We start from the raw sequence: 13387 nt of genomic DNA, 5'->3' as shown, positions 1-13387 counted from the left end.
AAACTAAGTATCTACCCTGTCCTCTTGACTGGCAGAAGAACTCTTACCACTGAGATACTAGGGATGCCAACAGGGAAAGTTCAGTCACTAAGTCGTGTCCAACTCTTTGGGACCCCACGGACTGCAGATGCCAGGCTTCCCTGTCCTTCACTATCTCTCAGAATCTGCTCAAACTCGTGTTCATTGAGTCAATGATGCCATCCACCCACCTCATCCTCTGTCGTCCCCATCTCCTCCTGCTCTCAATCTTTTCTAGCATTAGAGTCTTTTCCAATGAGTCAGCTCTTCTCATCAGGTGACCAAAGTATTGGAGCTTCAGCTTCAACCTTGTTCCATCCAATGAATATTTACTGTTGATTTTCTTTAGGATTGACTGATCTGATGTCCTTGTCAACCACAGAACTCTCAAGTGTCTTCTCCAGCACAGCAATTTGAAAACATCTATTTTGGGGGGCTCTGCCTTCTTTATGGTTCAACTCTCATATGCCTACATGACTACTGCTTAAAACCATAACTCTGACTATATGGAATTTTTTTTTTAATGATAGTTTGTTTACAATATTTTCCCTACACCAAGAAAGATGCCTTCTGGGACCAAAAAAACATACATACTTATTAATATTTTTCATTAAATCAATCTCCCATTCATACTCATGCTAAATGCACAGTTATTGAAGAGACTGGAGATAAAAAAAAAATTCCTAATAATCTCTTTGATAATGAGGCCTGTCTATGTAATTTTGAGTCTCCCCTAAAACCCTGTATCCTGATTGGATAATGAAATAATACTCGAACAGGAGAGCAAAGTGAATCACCTTCACTTGACTAATACTGTACCATCTGGATAGAACAGCCTGCTGTCTTGAACAAACTCCCAGAAGTACTGCATTTCCTGTTCTTCCTACAGTTGCCTCTGGAGGGAAGATCAGCTGACTCTCAACATTCTGGTTAATTTCCTAACAGATAAATGATTATATTTGACAGATAAATTTTTTAGAGGGGTGGTAATCTATGGGATCACACAGAGTTGGACATGACTGAAGTGACCTAGCAGCAGCAGCAAGGAAATGTAGGCAAAGGAGTCTTTTTGACTAAACCAAATTGGTAGAAAATGGACACCTTTGAAGACAAATGTGTAAAATGTTATATTAATGACTAATAAACTTTCAAAAAGCTCATGTAACCTGTTCTCTGGGCTCATGTAAGGAAAGTGCAGATGACTTGCCCCAGGACACACAGCATGTGGATCATGGGATCAGGACAAGACGCCATGCTGTCACACCCCATTTAATCAAGTACCTGATTCTGCCAGATATTCTGAAAATGTAGAGAACACGAATGGGGTTCTGAGTGCTTGGGCCCACATAGTATAGTTCCAGGGCCCTGACCCTCACTCCAGAGACAAATGGTAGACAAGAGTGAGTCTGGGTTTTTCCCCTGACTAGAAATACGTGAGGTCCCTACCAACAGCAACCAGTTCCCCAACACCCATTGAAATCTCAGGAGTCAATTGACTCTGACTCTAAATCCATAGTGGAGAAGGAAATGGAGGATCCCAGGGACAGGGGAGCCTGGTGGGTTGCCGTCTCTGGGGTCGCACAGAGTCAGACATGACTGAAGCGACTTAGCAGCAGCAGCAGCTACATCCATAGAGGTGACCCAGACCACAGACTGGGGTCTTGTTCCTTAGGTCAGCCCATACTTCAAGTGTCCAACAGAAGTCTGTCTGTCCCTTACACCTGGGATCAACTGGCTATAAACTCAGAGGTGTCATGAGCAAACTCTGATATTCAGAAACTTATTGGAACCACTCACAGAGCTCAGGAAAGCCCTTTACTTACTGTCCCCAGTTATTTTAAAACAAAACACACAGGGACAGAGAAATTGTAGGGCAAATGGATAGTTAGGGCTGCTGAGCTTCCAAACTCTCTCAGGACTCTCCTCCCATCAGAATCTCTTGATGCCTCACTTCCCCTGAGGCTCTCTGAACCCAGTATTTATGGGTTTTAATTAAAGATTGAATGTAGGCAATTTGATAAAATCATTGGCCATTGGTGACTGAACTCTGTATCAGTGGTCTGTCCTCTCCCCAGAGGGACTGAAAGTTGACAGTTCTAACCTTCTAAGCACCTGATGGCATGTTCTGGAGTCCAGTCTCATCCAGACGCTATCTAGGTTTCTATCCTAGACTTATCTCATGACTTACAGATAGGCAATAATTTCCAAGAGTCTCACAAAGCCTGGGCATGAAAGAGGACAGAGAACAAAAGTGGATTTAGTGATTACACTACAGTGATGTGTACACAGAAGGTTGTGTCCAGGAAGGAAGAGTTTCCGTGATGGGGTCCCTCATCTGCTAGAGTTAGTTGGGATACTTTTGATTAAAAGCTGAACACATAGTAATATCTTTTGAGAGTCAAAAATTGTTCACGGTGTTAAACTGCCCACTTCCCAGAAGATATCCAGAGATGGTTGGCTTCACTCACCCCTCCCATGCAACCCAACCCCTTCCATGGACTCCCCTCATCCCCCACCTCCAGAGAGGAGAGATGAGCCCGGAATGTACTGGGCCTTGTTGCTAGTTTCACACCCTGGTATACTGGCCACAGGGGTGCCCAGGAGGGTGAGATGGGTTGCCAAAAAGCAGAGCTGGCTTATCTTCATGGCCTTGCAGGAGGCCTCCTGAGAAAAGATGGCAGCAGACTGAGCTTCTCACACCCCAGTTCAGTGACTGGAAGAGAGACAAGGAGGGGAGTGAGGAAGAGAAGGGCCTGGGGTCAGTATTGTACAGTGTGTACAACCCCCACTACACGTTGTCCTGCTTTAGCCTGCTGGGGTAAAATGTCCTGTATCAGTGCTTCTTCAACTTGACTTTGCTTGTGGGTCTCATGGAAACATGCTTTGTCATTGTACATGTGGAATTTAGTTCATTTGGTCACTCAGGGAGGATCCTAGCACCTAAAGCGGTACATGGCATGTGAAGGACAATCAGTGAGTGGCTGAGAGCAAATCATGGGATGAATAAGAGAACAGCAGTGTTTGAGCTCAGGTCCTCCTTTTCAGCCTTCTGTGCTGTCATCACTTCTGGACATCGATTACCAACCCCTGACTCCTCTCCACCCTCACCTAGCGCAGAAGTCCAGTGTGACACACACATATTCCCACAACCATCGCCATAGCTTCTCTACTGCATGGAAACCTGCTCTTTACCTGGTTGTTCCCTACAGGAAATTAGTTAGGAAGCTGATGTCCTCCTGGGGCAGCAACCCTGTTTTCTGTTTCAAATAAGGAGTAAGGGAAGGGGCAGAGGGGAAGTAGGGAGCTGGACACGTCTCCACAGCCTGACCACCTGCCCTCCTTCACCTGGTTTCACAAACAAGAGAGTTGTCTGCCTGAGTGGACTTCAGGGGACCTTGGAAGATTGCCCACAACCACCCACTTCCTCCTCTTCTCTCCCCCAGTGGTTTTGGGGTCACACGGCCTCCTTTTTATGACAAGCTCTGCCTTTTGCCTTCTTTGTGTCTTCAGATGGAAATCTCCCAGAGTCCTCCTGTCTTCAGATGTCAGGTGAGGTCAGAGCTGCCCACATCAGGGAATGCTATGGAAGCAACAGACACAGCAGACACATGTTCCTTCTCCCTGAGAAGTCAGAGTCCTTTGTAGTATTAATAATAATAGTATGAGTAATCACAACAGATAAAATGTGAATTATTCTATGTATCAGTCCTTATTCAAACACTTGACATGTATTTACAGACTTAATTCTCAAAAACCCTAAATTAAGGATGAGATAGCATTGATAATTCCTCATGTTACAGAGGAAGAACCTGATATACACAAATAAAGTAAGTTGGTTACCGTCATCCAGTGGTTAGAGAGGTTTTGAACCCAGGGATCTGGCTTCAGAGTTTGTGCACATGCACTCTGCTGCATTGATAGCTGTTATCTATAGGGGAGATGTGAGGGGTGACACACCCACAGTCCCTTCACTCACTAGTGTATATTCACTCCCAGGTGAAATCATGTAGCACTAGCCTCCCTCCAACTCAGCTACACTCAGAAAAGTATTTCCATTCACACACACACACATGCAACACAGAGACACAAAGTGTGCTCCACTCCAGCTCAAGGAGGGGGCAGCTGGGTTCCTTGCCCAGAAGCCCCAGGTGCAAGTCTAGCCAAATGTCAAGTAGGCACAAAGCAGGGTGATGAGCTGCATAAGACATGAGGGGCTACCTTCCTGGCACAGACACCCTTTCCCTTGAGAAGGGCAGGAGCTCTCAATACTGAGCTGCCCCAGGACAGAAGGACATCAGTTCAGTTCAGTTCAGTCACTCAGTCATGTCTGACTCTTTGCGACTCCCTGAATTGCAGCATGCCAGGCCTCCCTGTCCATCACCAACTCCTGGAGTTCACTCAAACTCAGGTCCATCGAGTCGGTGATGCAATCCAGCCATCTCATCCTCTGTCATCCCCTTCTCCTCCTGCCCCCAATCCCTCCCAGCATCAGAGTCTTTTCCAATGAGTCAACTCTTCACATGAGGTGGCCAAAGTATTGGAGTTTCAGCTTTAGCATCATTCCTTCCAAAGAAATCCCAGGGCTGATCTCCTTCAGAATGGACTGGTTGGATCTCCTTGCAGTCCAAGGGACTCTCAAGAGTCTTCTCCAACACCACAGTTCAAAAGCATCAATTCTCTGGCGCTCAGCTTTCTTCACAGTCCAAATCTCACATCCATACATGACCACTGGAAAAACCATAGACTTAACTAGATGGACCTTTTTTGGCAAAGTAATGTCTCTGCTTTTGAATATGCTATCTAGGTTGGTCATAACTTTCCTTCCAAGGAGTAAGTGTCTTTTAATTTCGTGGCTGCGATCACCATCTGCAGTGATTTTGGAGCCCCCAAAAATTAACACGGACACTGTTTCCATTGTTTCCCCATCTAGTTCCCATGAAGTGATGGGACCAGATGTCATGATAATAGTGTTCTGAATGTTGAGTTTTAAGCCAACTTTTTCACTCTCCTCTTTCACTTTCATCAAGAGGCTTTTGAGTTCCTCCTCACTTTCTGCCATAAGGGTGATGTCATCTGCATATCTGAAGTTATTGATATTTCTCCTGGCAATCTTGATTCCAGCTTGTGCTTCTTCCAGCCCAGCGTTTCTCATGATGTACTCTGCATATAAGTTAAATAAGCAGGGTGACAATATACAGCCTTGACATACTCCTTTTCTTATTTGGAACCAGTCTGTTTTTCCATGTCCAGTTCTAACTAACCTGAGCTGACTGGTTGCTTCCTGATCTGCATATAGGTTTCTCAAGAGGCAGGTCAGCTGGTCTGCTATTCCCATCTCTTTCAGAATTTTCCACAGTTTATTGTGATCCACTAGCCTGTAATTCATATCACAAGGCACTGAGAGTGGAGAGTCTACTCTTTCCTGAGACATTCCACATGTGCCACTTCTGTTAGCCTCATGTCACTCTTACAGCATCTGAGATTCTCATCCCCTTGGTTCAAGGAGAAAACAGAGTCTCAGAGGTAAAGCCCCTTGCTAAGGAAACACAACTTGCAGATGGTAGGATGAAGATTCTAGTTTGGGAGGCTTTCTGGCCCTGCCCCTATTTCTGCCTCAATCTATCCACCTGAGGCCAGAGAGCAACAGAGACTTCCCCTAATAGAAACTCCTCTTTTCTCCCCTCTCCTCTCTCATTTGTCTGTCTTTTTCTCCCCATGTCCTCATCTCCTTGTCCTACTCTAGTCCAAGTCAGAGGCTACCTGATGTGCCAGTTCTCCCTCCATCTCCCCTGTCCTTGTTCATGTGTAAAGGTGGGCTCTAAATCCCTTGCATTCCTATACACTAACAATGAAAAATCAGGAAGAGAAATTAAGGAAACAATCCAATTCACCATGGCAACAAAAAGAATAAAATACTTAGGAATAAATTTACCCAAAGAAGCAAAAGACACGTATAGAGAAAACTAGAAAACACAGATGAAAGAAATCCTAGATGACACAAACAGATGGAGATATATACAATCTTCTTGAATTGGAAAAATCAATATAGTGAAAATGAGTGTACTACCCAAGCCAGTCTATAGATTCCACACAATCCCTATCAAACTACCGATTGTATGTTTCACAGAACTAGAACAAATAATTTTACAGGCTATGGTTTTTCCTGTGGTCATATATGGATGTGAAAGTTGGACTGTAAAGAAGGCTGAGTGCTGAAGAATTGATTCTTTTGAACTGTGGTGTTGGAGAAGACTCTTGAGAGTCCCTTGGACTGCAAGGAGATCCAACCAGTCCATTCTGAAGGAGATCAGCCCTGGGATTTCTTTGGAAGGAATGATGCTAAAGCTGAAACTCCAGTACTTTGGCCACCTCATGCGAAGAATTGACTCATTGGAAAAGACTCTGATGCTGGGAGGGATTGGGGGCAGGAGGAGAAGGGGATGATAGAGGATGAGATGGCTGGATGGCATCACTGACTCAATGGATGTGAGACTCAGTGATCTCCGGCAGTTGGTGATGGACAGGGAGGCCTGGCGTGCTGTGATTCATGGGGTTGCAAAGAGTCAGACACAACTGAGCAACTGATCTGATCTGATCTGATGGTAATATAAAGGACCCAAAATCTACCTTCCTGACTTCAGACTGTACTACAAAGCTACATTTGAAAAGACCCTGATGCTGGGAAAGATTGAGGGCAGGAGGAGAAGGGGACGACAGAGGATGAGATGGTTGGATGGCATCACTGACTAAATGGACATGGATTTGGGTGGACTCCAGGAGTTGGTGATGGACAGGAAGGCCTGGCGTGCTGCAGTTCATGGGGTCACAAAGAGTCGGACACTACTGAGTGACTGAACTGAACTGAACAAATCTACAGTCATCAAAACAGTAATGCACTAGCACAAAGACAGAAATACAAATAAGTGGCACAAAATAGAAAGACAGATATAAATCCACTCATCTACAGACACCTTATCTTTGAGAAAGGAGGCAAAAATATATGGTAGAGAAAAGACAGTGTCTTCAATAGTGGTACTGGGAAAACTTGTTGACTGCATGTAAAAGAATGAAACTAGTACACTTTCTAACACCATACACAAAAATAAACTCAAAATGAATTAAAGACCTAGATGTAAGGCTGAAAACTATAAGACTCTTAGAGGAAAACATAGGCAGGACACTCTCCAACATAAATCACAGCAATATCCTCTATGACCCACCTCTCTGGGTAATGGAAATAAAAATGAAAATAAACAAATGGGACCTAATTAAGCTTAAAAGTTTTTGCACAATGAGGGAATCTATAAGCAAGGTGAAAAGACGGCCCTCAGAATGGGAAAAAATAATAGTAAATGTTTTGAAACAGCTGACAAGGAATTCATCTCCAAAATATACGTGCAGCTCATGCAGATCAACACCAGAAAACAAAGAACCCAATCAAAAAGTGGGCAAAAGACCTAAACAGACATTTCTCCAAAGACATACAGATGGCTAATAAGCACATGAAGAGATATTCAACCTCACTTATTATTAGAGAAATGCAAACTAAAACCACAATGAGATATCATTTCACACCAGTCAGAACGGCCATTATCAAAAGGTCTACAAACTATAAGACATACATGTACCCCAGTGTTTATTGCAGAACTATTTACAACAGCTAGGACATTGAAGCAACCTAGATGTCCATTGGCAGATGAATGGTTAAGGAAGCTGTGGTATGTATACACATTGGAATATTACTAAGCTATGAAAAGGAGTGCATTTGAGTCAGTTCCAATGAGGTGGATGAACCTGGAGCCTATTATACAGAGTGAAGTAAGTCATAAAGAGAAAGAAATACTGTATATTAATACATATATATGCAATTCAGAGAGACAATACCAATGGTCCTACATGCTGAGCAGCATAAGAGACACAGATATAAAGAACAGACCTTTGTACTCAGTGAGAGAAGTCAATGGAGGGATGATTTGAGAGAATAGCATTGAAACATGTACATGGCCATAAGTAAAACACATGACCAGTGCAAACTGATGCCTTAGCAGGGCACCAAAAGACAGTGCTCTGACACAACTCGGGTGGACAGAGTGGGGAGAGAGGTGGAAGGGGTGTTCAGGAGGGGGGACACATATATGCCTGTGGCCAGTTGATGCAGATGTATGTCAAAAACCAGCACAATATTGTAATGTAATTATCCTCCAATCAAATTAAATAAACAAAAGAAAGAAAGAAAGAAAGAAATCTTCCTGGCTCCTGCAGTTCTCTTTAGAGAAATTACAGGACAGGAACAAAACCATTATTGTGTTCTGGATGAAGATAAGTGATCTATCTAACCCTCTGGGACCCCAGATATTATCTCTGCTTCTGTTCCTCACTATCTCCTTCTAAAAAATGACAGTCTTGGATTTCCTACTATCTAAGGCCATATTCAGAAATGGATGGAATGCACCCAAGGCAGACAGAACATGTTTAGATATTTTAGATGCGGTACCCTCTGAGAGGTATGTTCATATCTGAGGAATGGGTGACCATGTTCTCACTACATGATGATACCACAACACCTCTCTTTTGGGACCACATAATATTTTTGGCACTAGTAGTAAAGTACCAGTCTGCCAATGCAGAAGATATAAGAGATGTCTTAGGAAATCTCTGACCCAATCCCTGGGTCAGAGATTTCACATAAAATTTTTTCATATAAAAATTTCATATAAAAATTTTTATCTATCAATGCTGAAAAAGTAAACCAGCATCACAGTCCCATAATTTAACAAGGCTGTGGGTCTCACACTTGAGTGAGCATCAGAATTCTATAGCCATATGCTCAAAGACAGAGCTCAGATCTCTACCACCAGAATGCTGATTCAGAGGCACAGGGTGGGCCCTGAGTATCTGAATCAACAAGGTTCCCAAGGCATTGATGGTCTGCTCAAGGGACCACACTTTGAGAAGCCTGAACTAAGGAAAGGAACTAAGGAAAGCAGCTGTCTTCCCAGGGGGGAAGTGTTCTTTCCAGTACCCATCATCCCCACCATTCCTTATTGTCCTCATGCCTCTGCCACCATCCCAAATAGTTCCATTCACATTACTCACTTGTCTTGGAGGGGATTTGAAATTGTGACCTGAGAGTGGATTCAGAGTAGGTGTTGATAAAAGATAGCTTGCTCTTCCTTAACAATCTTATCATTTAAGTACTATTCCTTTTTTAGAGATGCAGATACTAAACTTCAGCTATGGAAAAGTGACTTGATGGAGGAAAAACAGCTGAAAATTAGGGAGAAGACACTAGACTGTTAATCAGTGTCCCAGATATTTCAACATCACTAATACACAAGCATACAAATCCCTCCCAGGCTAATCTATTTGATAGTAACACCAATGATGCAGCAGAGACTTTGGATATGACTCCATGGGTTTCAATCACATTTACAGGAATAGGAGTTGGGTGCCAGCATTTCCAGCAGCATTCAGGCAGGCCAGGTTCCAAAGACTCTCAAAGTGGGGGTGGGGCGGAGGATCAAGATGAGTCATGTATGGATGGTAGAGTTGGACTGTAAAGAAAGCTGAGTGCTGAAGAATTGATGCTTTTGCACTGTGGTGTTGGAGAAGACTCTTGAGAGTCCCTTGGACTGCAAGGAGATCCAACCAGTCCATCCTAAAGGAGATCAGTCCTGGGAGTTCACTGGGATAACTGATGTTGAAGCTGAAAGTCCAATACTTTGGCCAGCTGATTCAAAGATCTGACTCACTTGAAAAGACTGTGATGCTGGGAAATTTTGAGGGCAGGAGGAGAAGGGGACAACAGAGGATGAGATAGTTGAATGGCATCACTGACTCAATGGACGTGAGTTTGGATAAACTCCGGGAGTTGGTGATGGACAGGGAGGCTTGGCTTGCTGCAGCCCAAGCGGTCACAAACAGTCGGACACGATGAAGAGACTGAACTGAACTGAACTGCACTGAAGAAGATTACAACATCTGAATCCTGAATTCACATCCCAGGCTCTACAGTCACTTCAGTCATGAAGAGATTTTCTCCTCCATTCTTTTCTTCATTCCTCCAATATTTATGGACTGTATCCTTTGTGCCAGGAGTTATGCAAAGTTCTAAGGATAAAGGGAAGACTTGCTGTCATGGTGCTTAGAGCCAACTGGAAAAGACAGAAGTAAAGCAATTAGACCCATGCAGGGAAGGGAAGGGTTAGATTTCACTGAGGAGGGTAGTTTTGAAAGTCAGAGGGAAAGGCTAAATATGATCACAAGCAGACAGAACTCAGCCCTGACTGGGTGCTCCTTGGACTTCAGCATCTCAGAGGAGCCCAGTTCCCATGGCCTCTGCAAAAAGAGAGGGACTTGCAGATTGAATCTCTAAAGCCCCAGACCTGGACAAGGTATCCCTAGACAGGACCTAGACCATCCTAGAAACAACCACAGTACTCTCAGGGTCACAATGACCATCAAGAAGGCAGTGAATTTTCCAAGCCCAGGTAGGGTCTTCAGGAGCACTACAGACCTCCTCTATGGGGAACTGACTTACTCTTCCCATCTGAGAAATGGGAGCATGAGAGTAACCTCAAATTATCAGGATGGTGCTTTGGGGGATTATGTATTGCCAATCTGGTCCCTGGGGATGCATGCTCAGTCCATGATTTCAAAGGTTACTGCAGATACTTCCCATGGGAAAGAGAAATGAAAATACTCACTGCAGGTGATTTTGAGGAGACCGTGGCCTCCAGAGCTCCACCTCTTTCTCCAGCCCTTCCCCTATCCCATGCCCTGTTTGCTGTCTTACCCAGGATGGGATAACACCAGCAGGGGTCTTAACACAGCCTGGACCCAGTTGAAGTCTTTTTTCTCAACATTTTAGCTACCATATAAAAAGATCTCTGAGAACTTGGGCTTGGCAGTGTACCTGTCTGCTTGTTTTGGCCTTGCAGGGACCTATGTATGGAGGCTCCAGGCCGAAGTCAGGCCACGGAAGTCAGGTCTGTAGGGATGAAAGTAATTCAGTCAAAAAGGTAGATGGTCATCACAGCTGGGTTTAAAGGGTGAACAATCGAATACATCAGCTTGTTTGCAAGAACATGGTAGAGGTGCAAAGATGGGAAAGTGAAAAGACCATTTGATGCTTTGTAGGGCATTATTTGGAGAAGGCAATGGCAACCCACTCCAGTACTCTTGCCTGGCAAATCCCACGGATGGAGGAGCCTGGTAGGCTGTAGTCCATGGGGCCGCTAGGAGTCAGACACGACTGAGCAACTTCACTTTCACTTTTCATTTTCATGCATTGGAGAAGTAAATGGCAACCCATTCCAGTGTTCTTGCCTGGAAAATCCCAGGGATGGGGGAGCCTGGTGGGCTGCCATCTATGGGGTCACACAGAGTCAGACACGACTGAAGCGACGCAGCAGCAGCAGCAGCAGCAGGGCACTATTTGAATGCAGAATTCCAAATAATACCAAGAAAAGATAAGAAAGCATTCCTCAGCGATCAATGCAAAGAAGAAGAGGAAAACAATAGAATGGGAAAGACTAGAGATCTCTTCAAGAAAATCAGAGATACCAAGGGAACATTTCATGCAAAGATGGACTCGATAAAGGACAGAAATGGTATGGACCTAACAGAAGCAGAAGATATTAAGAAGACGTGGCAAGAATACACAGAAGAACTGTACAAAAAAGATCTTCACGACCCAGATAATCACGATGGTGTGATCACTCACACTCACCTAGAGCCAGATATCCTGGAATGTGAAGTCAAGTGGGCCTTAGGAAGTATCACTACATACAAAGCTAGTGAAGGTGATGGAATTCCAGTTGAGTTACTTCAAATCCTAAAAGATGATGCTGTGAAAGTGCTGCACTCAATATGCCAGCAAATTTGGAAAACTCAGCAGTGGACACAGGACTGGAAAAGGTCAGTTTTCATTCCAATCCCAAAGAAAGGCAATGCCAAAGAATGTTTTTGCTATGGCACAGTTGCACCCATCTCACACACTAGTAAAGTAATGCTCAAAATTCTCCAAGCCAGGCTTCAGCAAAACATGAACCATGAACTTCCAGATGTTCAAGCTGGTTTTAGAAAAGGCAGGGGAATCAGAGGTCAAATTGCCAACATCTGCTGGATCATCGAAAAAGCAAGAGAGTTCCAGAAAAACATCTATATCAGCTTTATTGACTATGCCAAAGCCTTTGACTGTGTGAATCACAATAAACTGTGGAAAATTCTGAAAAAGATGGGAATACCAGATCACCTGACCTGCCTCTTGAGAAACCTGTCTGCAGGTCAGGAAGCAACAGTTAGAACTGGACATGGAACAACAGACTGGTTCCAAATAGGAAAAGGAGTACATCAAGGCTGCATATTGTCACCCTGCTTATTTGACTTCTATGCAGAGTACATCATGAGAAATTCTGGGCTGGAGGAAGCACAGGCTGGAATCAAAATTGCCGGGAGAAATATCAATAACCTCAGATATGCAGATGACACCACCCTTATGGCAGAAAGTGAAGAAGAACTAAAGAGCCTCTTGATGCAATTGAAATAGGAGAGTGAAAAAGTTGGCTTAAAGCTCAACATTCAGAAAACGAAGATCATGGCATCCGGTCCCATCACTTTATGGCAAATAGATGGGGAAACAGTAGAAACAGTGGCTGGCTTTATTTTTCTTGGCTCCAAAATCACTGCAGATGCTGATTGCAGCCATGAAATTAAAAGACAATTACTCCTTGGAAGGAAAGTTATGACCAACCTAGACAGCATATTAAAAGGCAGAGACATTACTTTGCCAACAAAGGTCCGACTAGTCAAGGCTATGGTTTTTCCAGTAGTCATGTATGCATGTGAGAGTTGGATTATAAAGAAAGCTGAGCACAGAAGAATTGATGCTTTTGCACTGTGGTGTTTGAGAAGACTGTTGAAAGTCCCTTGGACTGCAAGGAGATCCGACCAGTCCATCCTAAAGGAGATCAGTCCTGGGTGTTCACTGGAAGGACTGATTTGAAGCTGAAACTCCAATACTTTGCCACCTGATGAGAAGAGCTGACTCATTTGAAAAGACCCTGATACTGGGAAAGATTGAGGGCAGGAAGAGATGGGGACGACAGAGGATAAGATGATTGGCATCACCAACTCAATGGACATGGATTTGGGTAGACTCCAGGAGTCGGTGATGGACAGGGAGGCCTGCTGAGCTGTGGTTCATGGGTCACAAAGAGTCAGACACGACTGAGTGACTGAACTGAACTGAACTGAGGGCAGTTTTATTAATGTTGTTAGGCTTCAGATCAACAGGGTAATACTGTAAATAATTACATATCATTACTGAATATTTATAGATGAATTGGCATGATGCCACTGATTAGCT

This window comes from Bos grunniens, chromosome 13 (assembly GCF_055505025.1).
Source record: "Bos grunniens cultivar Pamir isolate PY7600 chromosome 13, Bosgru_T2T1.0, whole genome shotgun sequence".
NCBI classification, from domain to species: domain Eukaryota; kingdom Metazoa; phylum Chordata; class Mammalia; order Artiodactyla; family Bovidae; genus Bos; species Bos grunniens.
The sequence above is the reverse complement of the archived record's forward strand: the minus strand, read 5'-3'. Positions refer to the sequence as shown.